This window comes from Pseudorca crassidens, chromosome 12 (genome assembly GCF_039906515.1).
Source record: "Pseudorca crassidens isolate mPseCra1 chromosome 12, mPseCra1.hap1, whole genome shotgun sequence".
Lineage (NCBI taxonomy): Eukaryota > Metazoa > Chordata > Mammalia > Artiodactyla > Delphinidae > Pseudorca > Pseudorca crassidens.
This window is the reverse complement of record NC_090307.1, coordinates 64,003,316-64,019,673: the sequence shown is the minus strand read 5'-3', so window position 1 is coordinate 64,019,673 and position 16,358 is coordinate 64,003,316. Positions and strand designations below refer to the sequence as shown.

General features: G+C 40.4%; 1 protein-coding gene across 7 annotated transcripts in view; it reads left to right on the top strand.

Annotated features, from left to right (window-relative positions):
• The window catches only part of SPIRE1 (spire type actin nucleation factor 1), a 206,563-nt gene that overhangs the window by 99,322 nt on the left and 90,883 nt on the right, over positions 1-16,358 (top strand). The gene's annotated exons all lie outside the window — the stretch shown is intronic.

The window sequence follows — 16,358 nt, the reverse complement described above, 5'->3', positions numbered from 1 at the left end:
TTCCGTTCTCAAGATTGCTTTGGCTATTTGGGGTCTTTTGTGTTTCCATACAAATTGTGAAATTTTTTGTTCTAGTTCTGTGAAAAATGCCATTGGTAGTTTGATAGGGATTGCACTGAATCTGTAGATTGCTTTGGGTAGTAGAGTCATTTTCACAATGTTGATTCTTCCAATCTAGGAACATGGTATATCTCTCCATCTGTTGATGTCAGCTTTGATTTCTTTCATCAGTGTTTTATAGTTTTCTGCTTACAGGTCTTTTGTCTTCTTAGGTAGGTTTATTCCTAGATATTTTATTCTTTTTCTTGCCGTAGTAAATGGGAGTGTTTTCTTAATTTCACTTTCAGAGTTTTCATCATTAGTGTATAGGAATGTAAGAGATTTCTGTGCATTAATTTTGTATCCTGCTACTTTACCAAATTCATTGATTAGCTCTAGTAGTTTTCTGGTAGCATCATTAGGATTCTCTATGTATAGTATCATGTCATCTGCAAACAGTTACAGCTTTACTTCTTTTCCGATTTGTATTCCTTTTATTTCTTTTTCTTCTCTGATTGCTGTGGCTAAAACTTCCAAAACTATGTTGAATAATAGTGCTGAGAGTGGGCAACCTTGTCTTCTTCTTGATCTTAGTGGAAATGGTTTCAGCTTTTCATCATTGAGAACAATGTTGGCTGTGGGTTTGTCATATATAGCCTTTATTATGTTGTGGAAAGTTCCCTCTGTGCCTACTTTCTACAGGGTTTTTTATCAAAAATGGGTGTTGAATCTTGTCAAAAGTTTTCTCTGCATCTATTGAGATGATCATATGGTTTTTCTCCTTCAGTTTGTTAACATGGTTTATCACATTGATTGATTTGCATATATTGAAGAATCCTTGCATTCCTGGGATAAACCCCACTTGATCATGGTGTATGATCCTTTTAATGTGCTGTTGGATTCTGTTTGCTAGTATTTTGTTGAGGATTTTTGCATCTATGTTCATCAATGATATTGGCCTATAGTTTTCTTTGTGACATCTTTGTCTGGTTTTGGTATCAGGGTGATGGTGGCCTCGTAGAATGAGTTTGGGAGTGTTCCTCCCTCTGCTATATTTTGGAAGAGTTTGAGAAGGATAGGTGTTAGCTCTTCTCTCAGTGTTTGATAGAATTCGCCTGTGAAGCCATCTGGTCCTGGACTTTTGTTTGTTGGAAGATTTTTAATCACAGTTTCAATTTCAGTGCTTGTGATTGGTCTGTTCATATTTTCTATTTCTTCCTGGTTCAGTCTCAGCAGGTTGTGCATTTCTGAGAATTTGTCCATTTCTTCTAGGTTGTCCATTTTATTGGCATAGAGTTGCTTGTAGTAATCTCTCATGATCCTTTGTATTTCTGCAGTGTCAGTTGTTACTTCTCCTTTTTCATTTCTAATTCTATTGATTTGAGTCTTCTCCCTTTTTTTCTTGATGAGTCTGGCTAATGATTTATCAATTTTGTTTATCTTCTCAAAGAACCAGCTTTTAGTTTTATTGATCTTTGCAATTGTTTCCTTTATTTCTTTTTCATTTATTTCTGATCTGATCTTTATGATTTCTTCCCTTCTGCTAACTTTGGGGTTGTTTTGTTCTTCTTTCTCTAATTGGTTTAGGTGCAAGATTAGGTTGTTTATTTGAGATGTTTCCTGTTTCTTAAGGTAGGATTGTATTGCTATAAACTTCCCTCTTCGAACTGCTTTTGCTGCATCTCATAGCTTTTGGGTCGTTGTGTCTCCATTGTCATTTGTTTCTAGGTATTTTTTGATTTCCTCTTTGATTTCTTCAGTGATCACTTGGTTATTAAGTAGTTTATTGTTTAGCCTCCATGTGTTTGTGTTTTTTACAGATCTTTTCCTGTAATTGATATCTAGTCTCATAGCGTTGTGGTCGGAAAAGATACTTGATATGATTTCAATTTTCTTAAATTTACCAAGGCTTGATTTGTGACCCAAGATATGATCTATCCTGGAGAATGTTCCATGAGATCTGCTTTTTTTTTTTTTTTTTTTTTTTTGCGGTACGCGGGCCTCTCACAGTTGTGGCTTCTCCTGTTGCGGAGCACAGCCTCCGGATGCGCAGGCTCAGCAGCCATGGCTCACGGACCCAGCCGCTCTGCGGCATGTGGAATCTTCCCAGACCAGGGCATGAACCCGTGTCCCCTGCATCGGTAGGTGGACTCTCAGCCACTGCGCCAGCAGGGAAGCCCGAGCTCTGCTTTTTTTACTCAAGAAAATAGACGCAACCTGAAGAGAATTTTCACATTCTCCCACCACCCTGTCTGCCTCGCTGTATCTGTACCAAGTACCTGTTAAGAACATCATTTCAGAAATAGCCAGAAAGGGCTGTTCATATCCTGTTCCATGGTCACCATTTCTTCTCCTCATGTTTTCACTGAGACCTGCTCTATCGAAGGTTCTTGTCACGGTAATCAATCTAGAGGGGAAGAAAAATAGAAGAGTGCGGAATCACGAGAAGACAATTAAAAAAAAAAATAGGGCCTGGTCAACTCTGTCAAATGCTGGTGAGAGGTGGTTTCCAAGGCTTGATGATTCAAGTACCTAGAGCCTCCACTCAGGGCTATAAACAGAATGGTGGTGTGGAGTGGAACTGTAGCTCAAAAGGGGTTCTGGTGTCCAAGTAGAGAGGTGAGTTGGTCCCTTTATTTCTTTTTGGAAACCTTAGTAACCCCTGTAGGTGGGAAGAATCAGACCTTTCTGAGTGTTGCTGAGTGATAGCACTTCCTGAGAAACTGAGCAGCCACCATCATTCTTTTTATTATTATTTTGGTAAAAATACACATAGCATAAAATTTTAAGTGTACAGTGGCATTAATTACATTCACAATGTTGTGCAACTATCACTTCTATCTTTTTCAAAACTTTTTCATCATCCCGAATAGAAACCCTGTGCTTGGGACTTCCCTGGTTGCGCAGTGGTTAAGAATCCGCCTGCCAGTGTAGGGGACACAGGCCGGAGCCCTGGTCAGGGAAGATCCCACATGCCGCAGAGCAACTAAGCCCGTGCGCCACAACTACTGAGCCTGTGCTCTAGAGCCCGCGAGCCACAACTACTGAGCCCATGTGCCACAACTACTGAAGCCCACATGCCTAGAGCCCAGGCTGCGCAACAAGAGAAGCCACCGCAATGAGAAGCCTGTGCACTGCAACGAAGAGTAGCCCCCGCTCGCCGCAACTAGAGAAAGCTCATGTGCAGCAACGAAGACCCAACGCAGCCAAAAATAAATAAATAAATTTGTTAAAACAAAAAAATCTCTGTCCTCATTAAACAGTACTCCCTGCCCCTTCCCCAGTTCCCTGCTGACCTCTAATCTACTTTATGTTTTTATGAATTTCTCTAGTCTAGATATTTCATATAAGTGGATTTATATAATGTTTGTATTTTTTTGTCTGGTTTATTTCATTAAGGGTCATCCGTGGTTCAGCATATATCAGAATTTCATGCCTTTTTAAGTCTGAACAATATTTCATTGTATGTATAGCCCTAATCATTTAAAAGTACGTTTTATTACTAGTCGTTGTATGTGTGTATGTAAATGTTTTCCTCTCAAGAGTGGAAAATTCCTGGTTTGGTCTTAGCCTTGTTCAGATTTGATTGTCCTTGACATGTTTTTGTGTGTACGTTTTTTTTTCCTCTCCTAAAAAGTCCTTAGGGTCTGAGTTTTGGGGGGATTTTTTTTTTTTTTTTTTTCTTGCAGTACGCGGGCCTCTCACTGTTGTGGCCTCTCCCGTTGCGGAGCACAGGCTCCGGATGCGCAGGCTTAGCGGCCATGGCTCACGGGCCCAGCCGCTCCGCAGCATGTGGGATCTTCCCGGACCGGGGCACGAAGCCGTGTCCCCTGCATCGGCAGGCGGACTCTCAACCACTGCGCCACCAGGGAAGCCCTTGGGGGGATTTTTTTTTGTTGTTTTTTAAGTTGGCAATCAGTTCCAGAATTGAATGACCCCACAAAGCAGTCCAGGTAAGTTCCCATTATGATGGTTAGGGTTTTCAGAGACCGCAGTTACTGTCATTTTACTTTACTCCTGTTAAAGTACAGTTTACTCAAAGGGCTACTTAGAAAAAAAGTCCAATGAACCTCTGATTCTTCAACTGTGACATTTCCGTAAGCAAACCTCCACATAGTTACAGCCTTTGTATTTTCTTTTAGTGTTCCAGTTCTGCAGTTTTCCTGTTCTTGTAGGAATCAGGATTGGAAAGAACTTCAATGATTTTTCTTCAAGTTTACTCTTGTAGAGGCTTAGATGCATAGAGATTAAGTGACTGGCCCAAGCTAACAAAATGCAGATATTTTATATGTCAAGTTTGATGAGTTTTAACAAATTTGTACACTCATGTAACCACCACCCCAATATTTCATCGCCCCAGAAAGTTCCCTCTGCAGTCAATCCCCCCAGCCCCAATTTCACATAAATGTAACCATGCAGAATGTACTTGTGAGTTCACTGTTTTGCTCAGCAGAGTGTTTTTGAGATTCCTCTGTGTTGTTACGTGCACTAATAGTGTGCTCCTATTAGGACTGAGTAGTAGTCCCCTGGGTAGATCTATTGCAATGTGTTCATCCATTCATTTGCTGATTGACAGTTGGGTTGTTTCCAGTTTTTGGCTATTGCAAATAAAAATTCTGTGAGCATTTATGTATGAGTCTTTTGTGGACATATATTTTTGTTTCTCTTGGGTAAATAACTGGGATTGGAGTGTCATATGGTAAATGTATGTTTAACTTCTGTGAGACACTGCCAAACTGTTTTACGATGTGGTTGTATAATTTTGTATTTACAGCAGCAGTGTATGAGAGTTCAAGTTGTTTCACATCTTTACCAATACTTGTCAGTCTTTTAGTGCTAGCCATTCTAGAGGATGTAAATTATGATCTAGTCATTTTAATGTGCATTTCCCCAATGACTGTTGATGCAGAACATTTATTCACATGCTTATAGGCCATTTGTGGATATTCTTTCGTGAAGTTTATGTTTAAATCTTTTACCCATTTTATTTGGATTATTTATCTTATTATTGAGTCATAAGAATTTTAAAATGTATACTAGATTGAAGTCTTTTGTCAGGTATATACATCTATATTATAGATATTTTTGCACGGTCTGTGACTTGCCTTTTCATTTTGTTATTGTCTTTTGAAGAGCAGAGTTTTTAATTTTGATGAAGTCTAATTTGTTAATTTCTCATTTTATGATGAATGCTTTTTGTGTTTTGTATAAGAAATATTTGCCTATCTCAAAGACAACATGATGATATATGTAGAAAATATGTAAAATCTATGAAAAACTACTAGTGTTATATAGATTTTTTCATGTGTTTTTTTGCTAGAAGTTTAATAGATTTAGGTTTTACATTTTAATGTATGGTCCATTTAAAAATAATTTTTGTGTATGATATGATGTAGGGGTCTGTGTTTATTAATTTTCCATATGGATACCTAGTTGTTCCAGCACCATTGGTTGAATTGATATCCTTCCGCCTTTGAACTACTTTGGCATTTTTGTTGAAAATCAGTTGCTCATATAGTGTAGGATTAATTATGGATTCTCTGTTGTTCCATATGCCAATACCATACAGGCTTGATTACTGCAGCTTTTTTGTAAGCCTTGGTGTCAGGTAGTGTAAGTCATCCAACTTTGTTCTTCTTTTCCAAAATTGGCTGTTCTAGGTCATTTGCAGTTCCATATGCATTTTTAAATTAGTTTGTTATTTTCTCCAAAAGTCCTAGTAGAGTTTTTATTGGGATTGCATTGACTTTTTCATCAATTTGAAGGAACTGACATTGTAACAATATTTAGTGTTTCAGTCCATGAATTTGGTGTATTTCTCTGCTTACTTAGATCTTTGATTTCTTTCAACAATGCTTTGTAGTTTTTAGTGTTGGGATCTTGCAAATTTTGCTAAGTTGTGTCTTCCAGGGAGTTGTCTATTCATCTGAAGCTATAGATTTCTAAGAACTGCTTTAGTTGCATCCCACAAATTTGTATATATGTTATCATTATCATTAAATATTTTAAAATTTCCCTTGAGATTTCTTCTTTGACCCAAGGGTTTAGAAGTGTGCTGTTTAATTTTTCAGTACTTGGGAATGTTCCAGTTACTTTGATAGCTGGTTTCTTATTTCATTCCATTGTCAGAAAACATAATCTTTGATATTTCAGTCTTGAAGTTTATTGAGACTTATTTTATTTTTTGGCACAGCATAGGGTCTGTCTTGGTGAACATTCCAGACACACTTGAAAAGAATGATTCTGCAGGTTTGGATTCAATTAATAGTCACATGTACTATGATAAAAGTTGGATAAGCAGAGCAGGGAAAGGTGGCAAGGTTGGAAATGATCAACTCTGGGTGACTAGGAATGTCTCACAGAGCAGGTCACACTGCACTGGGATCTGAGAGATAAAGAGTATAGGTAGGATTTGTCAGACAAAAAATGCTGTAGGCAGAGGATGACATGAATAAAGAAAGGTACAGCAAAAGGAAAATGACTGAAGTGATAGACTCTTTGTGGAGCTGTGAACAGAAAAGTTCACTGGGCTCAGAATGTAAAAGACTTAAAATGGCATGTTAAGGAATTTATCAGATGTTCACCTAGAAAATGCTCAGGAAGTAATTTTGAATAAAAGGCTAACTCTCATGCATGTGTAAATGGACCTCTTTCCCCCCCCACCACTTAATAAAAGAAAAAAGCATATCTAAATTTCATGGAAAGATTTTTGTTTTTGAGAAGTGACTAACCTCTTTTGAAGGTCTGATTTGCCAAACAAAGGTCACTGTCAGGAATTCTGATCCCTTATCTTTTCATTATCTTCAGCTTTTTCCTTTCCATTTTCTTTCCATCACCATTTAAACATGCTTAAGACTTGTAGTCTTCAAATAAAGTAATTAAAAAAGCCCTACCTCTGCCCTGTCTTCATCTCTAGCTGCTGCCATATATTTCCCTTCCTATTCATAAAAATTTCTGAGTGTACTATTTACACAGGGCACTGTTTACTCACCCAGACTGCCCTTGATAAAGTCACCAGTGACCTCTGCCTCCCTAAATCTAGCAGCTGTATCCTAGGCCTCTTCTTACCTCTAATCCACATTCAATGCACAGGACCATGACCTCCTTCTTGAAGTATTTTCTCTCTTTGATTTTTGTGATATCAGAGTCTTTTGATTTCCTCCTTCCCTCCCTTCCTCAATACTCTTGCTCCTTTACAGTCTAGTCCTCTGGCCAGTCATTAAGTGTTTGCTTCTCCATCTCTTGGGTAGTTTTTCTCTGGGGGTTGTCTCATACACTCTCATGAGTTCATGGACCAGTTATTTGCCAAGGAATCCCACTTCATGACCCCAGCTCACAGTCTCTTCGCAGTCCACATAGCTGCCTATCTAACACCTGTGATTGTGTTTCTCATAGGTGTCTGAACTTACCTTTCTCTCAGAAACTCTTTTTCCTCCAGTTTTCCATGTTAGTAAATGGTACCACTCTCTGTACTAACTCAAGCTAGAAACCCAGGAATCACTTTGGTTCCTTTTCCCTCCATTTATTGCATTGCCCAGTCCTATCCCCTATCCATTCCACCCCGCCAAAAGCTCTTCAAATCCTCACCATTTCCTTTCTATCCACTCTTATCACCCTGGCCCAAGAAACCATCATCCCTAAGCTGGACACTACTGCAGTAGTCCCCTAGCTAGTCTTATCACAGCTGCTCTAGCCCATTTTGGATCCATTCTCTAATACTATATTTTTTAAGCCATACTGTGTTTTTTAAAATTTTAATTAATAGACTTTATATCTTTTAGGGCAGTTTTACGTTAACAGAAAAATTGGTTGGAACGTACAGAGTTCCTATATATCCCTCTCCTCCTCCAGTTTCCCTGATAATTTACATCTTGTATTGGTGTGGTACATTTGTTACAATTGACTAACCAATATTGATACATTATTATTACTATTATTAACTAAAATCCATAGTTTACATTAGGGTTCATTCTTTGTGTTGTACATTCTATGGGTTGTGACACATAAATATGACATGTCCCTCATTAATGTATTATACAGAGCAATTTCACTGCCTCAGAAATCCCTGTGCTCCACCATTTCATCTCTTCCTTCCCCCACCCCCGACCCCAACCCTTAGCAGCCACTGATATTTTTACTTTCTCCATAGTTTTGCCTTTTCCAGAATGTCATATAGTTAGAATTTAGCCTTTTCAGATTGGCTTCTTTCACTTAGCAATCTACTTTTAAGTTTCCTCCATGTCTTTGTAGTTTGACAGCTCTCTTTTTCTTTGAATAATAATAGTCCATTGTATTGATTTACCATAGTTTATCCATTCACCTATTGAAGAACATCTTGGTTGCTTCCAAGTTTTGGCAGTTATGAATAAAGTTACTCTAAACATTTGTGTGGACATGAGTTTTCAACTTATTTGGGTAAATACCAAGGAGTGCAGTTGCTTGATTGTATGTTAAGAGCATGTTCAGTTGTGTGAGAAACTGCCAAAATGTTTTCCACATTGACTGAACCATTTTGTATTCCCACCAACCATTAATGAGAGTTCCTGTTGCCCCACATTCTCATCAGCATTTGATGATGCCACTGTTTTGGATTTTAGCCATTCTAGTAGGCTTATAGTGGGATCTCATTGTTTTAATTTGCAACTGCCTGATGACATATGATTTTTTTTAACATTCTTTTTTATATTCTTTTCCGTTATGGTTTATCATAGGATATTGAATATATTGATAGTTCCCTGTGATATACAGTAGGACCTTGTTGTATTTCCATTCTATACGTAATAGTTTGCATTTGCTAACACCAAACTCCCAAGCCATCCTTTCCTGCCTCCCCCTTGGCAACCACAAGTCTGTACTCTTTGTGAGTCTGTTCCTGTTTCATAGATAGGTTCATTTGTGTCATGTTTCAGATTCCACATATAAGTGATACCATATGGTAGTTGTCTTTCTCTTTCTGACTTAGTGTGGTAATCTCTAAGTCCATCCATGTTGTTGCAAATGGCATTACTTCATTCTTTTTTATGGCTGAGTAGTATTCCATTGAGTGTATCATATCTTCTTTATCCATTCATCCATTGATGGACATTTAGGTTGTTTCCATGTCTTGGCTATTGTGAATAGTGCTGCTATGAACATTGGGGTTTATGTATCTTTCTGAATTATAGTTTTGTCCAGATATATGCCCAGGAGTGGGATTGCTGGATCACATGGCAACTCTATTTTGAGCTTTTTGAGGAACCTCCATACTGTTTTTCATAGTGGCTGCACCAACTTACATTCCCACCAACAGTGTAGGAGGGTTTCCTTTTCTCCACACCCTCTCCAGCATTTGTTATTTGTAGTCTTTTTAATGATGGCCATCTGACCAGCGTGTGGTGGTACCTCATAGTTTAGATTTGCTTTTCTCTAATAATTAGCAATGTGGAGCATCTTTTCATGTGCCTGTTGGCCATCTGTGTGTCTTTTTTGGAGAAATGTCTATGTAGGTCTTCTGCCCATTTTTCTGTTGGGTTGTAAGTATTTTTGTTGTTGAGTTGTGTGAGCTGTTCATGTATTTTGGATTGTATTAAGCCCTTGTCAGTTGCATCATTTGCAGATATTTTCTCCTAGTCCATAGGCTGCTTTTCATTTCATTTATGATGTCCTTTGTTGTACAAAAGCTTGTAAGTTTGATTAGGTCCCATTTGTTCGTTTTTGCTTTTATTTATATTGCCTTGGGAGACTCACCTAAGAAAACATTGGTACGAGTTATGATGACATGATCTTGAGCATCATTTCATATGCTCTTTGCCATCTATATATCTTCTTTGGTGAGGTATCTGTTCTGGTTACTTGTGCATTTTGTAATTGGATAATTTTTTATAAAGCGTTTTTTAAAAAAATTAATTTATTTTATTTTATTTATTTTTGGCTGTGTTGGTCTTCGTTGCTCTGCACGGGCCTCTAGTTGCAGCGAGTGGGGGCTACTCTTCGTCGCAGTGCGCGGGCTTCTCATTGTGGTGGCTTCTCTTGTTGCGGAGCACAGGCTCTAGGCGTGCAGGCTTCAGTAGTTGTGGCTCACGGGCTCTAGAGCGCAGGCTCAGTAGTTGTGGCGCATGGGCTTAGTTGCTCTGCGGCATGTGGGATCTTCCCAGACCAGGGATCGAACCCATGTCCCCTGCATTGGGAGGCGGATTCTCAACCACTGCATCACCAGGGAAGTCCTAAAATTTATTTTCTTAATGAAGGCTTCCTTGATCTTCAAACTAGATTAGGGCTCCCTATTAAATTATGCTCACATGACACCCTTCCTTTTTTATTATAATGTGTAGCACAATCATTTGTCTTATTTATTATTGTTTTCCCTAGGACAAAAGCTTTTTGAAGGCCAGAGACCTCATCTATTCCTTCATCGCCACATATACTTAATTCTTAGTAAATATCTGTTGACTGAATTAATGAGTGAAGGGAAGGGCGCTAAGTACACTGGACATTAGCTAGATTAACTAATAGAAAACTAGGCTTCTGGGGGATAAGTTTTACTAGATATGAGTGTACCACAGTTAGTATTTAGAGATTGTAACAGGAAATTTTAGTAAGTCTTTTGTAGTATTTTTGTGAGCAAGATGGATAAGTGTCAGGTCAGTATTTACAAAGGTAGATTGTAATCGATGTCAGCATGGGAAAAATGTCTCTGGTTTTCTGAAGGTCTTCTTGGTTGGAACTCTCCTATTTAATATTTAAATCACTTTCCTGAAGCCTCAGAAGGCATACCCAAATTGGTATATTTTGTAAGTTTAGGAGTGATAGATAATGAATTAGATGGTGGACTCTAGATTTTAAGTGATTTTCCTAAGCTAAAATGATTAGTCAAAATAAATAGGATAAAATAGATTTGAGAAAAATGTAAAACCCTTTACCATGTCTTAAAAAAAAAATCTTTACAAATGCAGGCTAAGAGAGAAAGATGTTTAACTAATATGTGATCGTCCTGACTTGGCTACTGTGGTTGACTGTAAACCCAGGGTATCAGCAATTTAATGAGTTGACCAGAAATCTGAATAGCAAACAGGGTATATTTATAGAAGCATGTGGTGTGCAGTGAGGAAGGTACTCATTTGGTATATTCTCTGATGATTGTACTGCACATGGAATAGGATTTAATTTTGGATGCCACATTTTAGACAAACATTGGCAGACTAGGAGATGTTCACATGTGAAGCTTTGTGGTATAGTAGAATTCTGGGTATGGAATTTCATATGTACCAAGGCCAGTTTGGAGTCCCCGCTGGCTTTGTTACTTGTTAACTGTCTGACGATTAGCAATTTATTGACTCTCTTTCAAGCTCAGTCCCGTTGTCTTTAAAATGTGGATAATGTCTTAACAGGATTGTGATGAATAAAGGAAAACATGCTTAATAAAATGCTATACAGATATAAGCAAGTCCCATTTGTCTCATTGGCAAGGGGACTTGAAGAGATGAAGAAACTTTTTGTTTTACTTTTTAGGCTGGCGGCGGGGGGTGTTTTTTGGCAGTGAGGCAGGATGGTGATGGCAAGAGCAGCTATTGTTTGTTGGTGTTAGCTCAAGTGCCAGATGCTGTGCTTGACACCCTTGATATGGGTCATTCCCATTTCATCAGATTTGGCATTAAAGGCTTTTGTGCTACTGCAGTTTACACGTTCAACAAAGATTTTAAAGCATATACTCTGTGTAAAGCAAAGTGCTAGGCATTGTAGCAAATACCAGGAAGAATCATACTTGACCCCTGTCCTAGAGAAGTTTACATTTTAGTAAAGGAGACAGATACAGACTCAAATATTTTTAGGAAGTACAAGTCAACATGAAGAGGGGCCAGATGAAGGGTGGTGTGGTCAGAGGAAGATGGGATATGGGTTTGGTGGGCTTGTAGCTAACCTTGAGTGGTCACACGAAGCATGGTGTTAGCGCGTGGGCTGCTGTCCTGTGTGAGGCTGCCCTCGGGATGGCATGGCTGGGTCTGAGGCCAGGGACCAGGGACCAGGCAGTTCCATTCCTGTGTCTTGTTACTCCAGAGCCATGGGCTTCATAGACGCCTGTCATTAGCTGAGAGGTAATTAGGCATGACGTAGCAGCCTTAAATTTTGGAATGTGTGGTTTTATTTAATACGTTCTTCTCCCACCCTTTGTCAATCAGTTAGGCTTAAAAACCACAGTTTTCTGTGCTTCACTTGTTCCATTTAACGTTAAGGTTTTATACTGCACTTCCTGCTCACTTTAATGAATGTTAGAGGTGCCACTGTGACAGGACATGACTGATGATTTTCCAGCTGTTTGGAGACTGGTGACTCAGATTAATATTTCAGATCTGACACTGCTCTTTCTCTTGGATTTTCTTAACATTTCCACAAGTTTTGGAAAATGAGCTTCTAAAATTAGTATAAATAAGTATATATTTAGGCAAGCTGGTATGTCCAGGTACTATTATGTTTCAGTTATTTTTTGGATGGTCACCCTTTATCCCCAGCTCAAGACTGTGTGAAGAACTAGGTATATGTTTCTCTAGCAAAGGGCTAGAGGTTCCCTTAGTCCATGAAAGTGGTGAGTCACCTGGTGTACATGTCAGCCTAATAATGCCCAGCCTTGTTATGCTATGTTTCTAAGAGGTTGGGTTAAATATAGGACTGCCGCATGGCTCAGATTTAAATCAGGAATGGTGAATAGGTTTGGGACATTTAAACCAGGTTGGGCATAGTTTATCCTTGAGCTAAGAGACCCTCCAAAACGTTTCAGAGCTGTTTGGGGCTGGGATGCCACCAGGTGGCATGGCTTCTGTCCATAAAATCTGTATCCAGCTGTCAACCATACATGTCCACTTCCATAATGGAAGGAATTTATATTTTGATTAATTCATTTATTAACTATTGAGTCTTTGCTCTTTATAAAATAATGTTAAGATATAAAGATGAATCATATAAGATTTTGCCATCAAGGAGCTTAGTCTTGTTGGGGGATTAAGATATATACATAATTAACCGTAATCCAAGTTTAAAAAGTGAAACGTAAGCACATAAGGGTGTAAGTGAATGTCATGGCTAGTCTGAAGAAAAAATTACTGTTTTCATCTAGGAAAAAAGGGTAGGTAGAGACTGTGATGTGATGGTAAAATCAGGGTTAACGAGTCTTCCATGGAGGAGATTGCTTTGAGTAGGGGGATGGAAAAATGAGTAGGATTTGGACATACAAAAATACAGGGGAAAAACCATGTAGAAAGTAGGAATGATGCTGAATACTAGCATAGGGACAAAGTGTAGAGCATTTAAAGGAAAGAATAAGAAATTAGTATATTCGGATAACAGCGCTCATGAGTGATAATAAAAGAAAATTAGGTTCAAAAGTTATAGCAAGATGAGAAAAATGTTATGAGTGGATTTGTCATTTAAGATCTACTCACCCACCCTGGGAATGTCTAGAAGACACATCTTTTACCATGATTGTGAGAAATAAATTTATGAGGGTCACCCTGGTACCCTTGAAGAGCTTTATGATCATCCTTCTTTGTAGGTTAGATCTTACAGAGGGGGGACTGCAGTCACTGAATTGGGAAACCTAAAGGCAATGGGAATAACTGGATCCTGCGGTGGTAGCACTTAGCCACACTCACAAGGCACGATGGGTGTGGTCACCATAATACACTGCAGAGTCAAAGCAGCATTTATTTACTTATTTTTTTTTTTTTTTTTTTGCAGTACGCGGGCCTCTCACTGTTGTGGCCTCTCCCGTTGCGGAGCACAGGCTCCGGACGCGCAGCCTCAGCAGCCATGGCTCACGGGCCCAGCCGCTCCGCGGCATGTGGGATCTTCCCAGACCAGGGCTCGAACCCGTGTCCCCTGCATTGGCAGGCAGATTCTTAACCACTGTGCCACAAGGGAAGCCCTATTTACTTATTTTTTAAAGCAGCATTTAGAATACTCTGACTCCCAGAGACCTATGGCATTAGCTACTTGATCATGGTGTTCTTAGACGTGACATAGATAGGAAGGAAGCCCACTAAATTCTCACTTGATAGGTATAAACAGAAAAGTTCTAGGTTAAGTGAACAGAAGTCTAACTTTTGAATCATAAAAACTGAGAGTCATGGCTTCTCAATCAATTCCCAGACTTGAGCCGTTTACAAGCCCAGAATCCTTTGAATGAAGGAGAGTCGAGGTCCCCTTGGGGAGAGGACCCCAATATGCTGCCAGATATTTACATTGTTCATCTTTCTCCCAGCCTTCCCCAAAGGGACCTACAGCCTTTTACCAGGGTAACCGAGCATTGGAGAAGAGGAAACAAGCAGACCTTTTGGGGACTACTGGACACTGGCTCTGAACTGACACTGATTCTAGGAGACTCAAAATGTGACCTCAGTATAGCAGTTAGAACAGTGCTTATGGAGGTCGGATGATCACTAGAGTTTTAGTTCAGATCTGTCTCACAGTGAGGCCAGTGCGCTCCTGAACCCATCCTGAATCTGGTTATTTCCCCAGTCATCTCTTCAGTTCTCGTGTGCATAGACATCCTCACAGGTCTGGTTTCCCTGACCTGTGAAGTAAGGGCTGGTATGTGGGGAAGACCAAGTAGAAGCCAGCAGAGTGGCCTCTACCTAGGAAAGTAGTACATCAAAAGCAACAACGCCGCATTCCTGGAGGGACTGTGGAGATTAGTGTTACCATCCAGGACTTGAAAGATGCAGGCCTGCTGACTCCCACCACAGCTTCATTCAACCTGCCTATTTGGCTTGTGCAGAAGAGAGATGGATCTTGGAGAATGACATTAGATTATTTTAAGTTTAACCAGGTGGTGGCTCCAGTTGCAGCTGCTGTACCAGATGTGGCTTCATTGCTTGGGCAACTTACACATCCCCTGGCACCTAGTATACAGCTATTGACCTGACAAATGCCTTTCTCGCCGTACCTGTCAGTAAAGACCACTAGAAGCAGTTTGCTTTCATCTGGCAAGGCCAGCACTGCACCTTCACTGACCTACCTCAGGGGTGTATCAGCTCTCCAGCCCTGTGTCATAATTTAGTTCATAGGGGTCCTGATTGCCTTTCTCTTCCACAAGATACCACACTGGCCCATTATTCCTGACATTATGCTGATTGGATCTAGTGAGTGAGAAGTAGCACCTATGCCAGACTTACTGGCAAGACATTTGTGTGTCAGAGGGTGGGAAATAAATCTGACAAAAATTCAGGGACCGTCTGCCTCAGTGAAATTTCTAGGGGTCCAGTGGTGTGGGGCATGTCAAGATAACCCTTCCAAGGCCCCTCCTGCAACCAAAAAAGAGGCACAATGCCTGGTGGCCTCTTTGGACTTTGAAGGCAACATATTCCTCACTTGAGTGCTACTCCAGCCCATTTACCAAGTGACCCAGAAAACTGCTAGTTTTAAGTGGAGTCGTTGCCCCACGACACACACTATCTTCTCTGTTTCAGTCCCTGCCTGTGGCCTCATGGGGCGTTGCCCGCAGTCAGTTGACTGAGGAAGAGAAAACTCAGGCCAGATAGACAGATGGTTCTGCCTGGCCTGCAGGCATCAGCTGCAGCACTGCCGCCCGTCTCTGGGACACCCTCAAAGGACAGCGGTGAGCAGAAGCCCTCCTGGTGGGCAGAACTTCCAGCAGTGCACCTGGTTGTTCCTTGAAAGAGAAATGGTCAGAGGCACAACTGTACACCGAGCCCTGGACTGTGACTTGATGGTCAAGGACTTGGAAGGAACATGACTGGAAAGTTGGTGACAAGGAAATTTGGGGAGAGGTATGTGCATAGACCTCCCTGAATGGGCAAAAAACATGAAGATATGTGTGTCCCATGTGAATGCTCACCAAAGAGTGACCTCAGCAGAGGAGGATTTTAATATTCAAGTGGATAGGATGACCCGTTGTATGGACACCACCCAGCCACCCCTGTCATCACCCAGTGGGCTCATGAACGTGGCTACAGGGGCAGGGGTGGGGGTTACACATGGATTTCCACTCACCCAAGGCTCACCTGGCTATGGCCACCACTGAGTGCCCAGTCTGAAGCAGCAGACACCAGCACTGAGTCCCCAGTATGGCATCATTCCCCAGGGTGACCAGCCAGCTACCTGGTGGCAGGTTGATTACGTTGGACCACTTCCATCATGGAAGGGGCAGTATTCTGTCCTTCTTGGAAGACACATTTACTCTGGGTATGGAGTTACCTTCCCTCATGCAGTGCTTCTTCCAAAACTCCCATCCATGGACTTACAGATTGCCATCATGGAGTCCACACAGCATTGCTTCTGATCAAGGAACTCTCTTCACAGCAAATGAAGTATGGCAGTGGGCCCCTGCC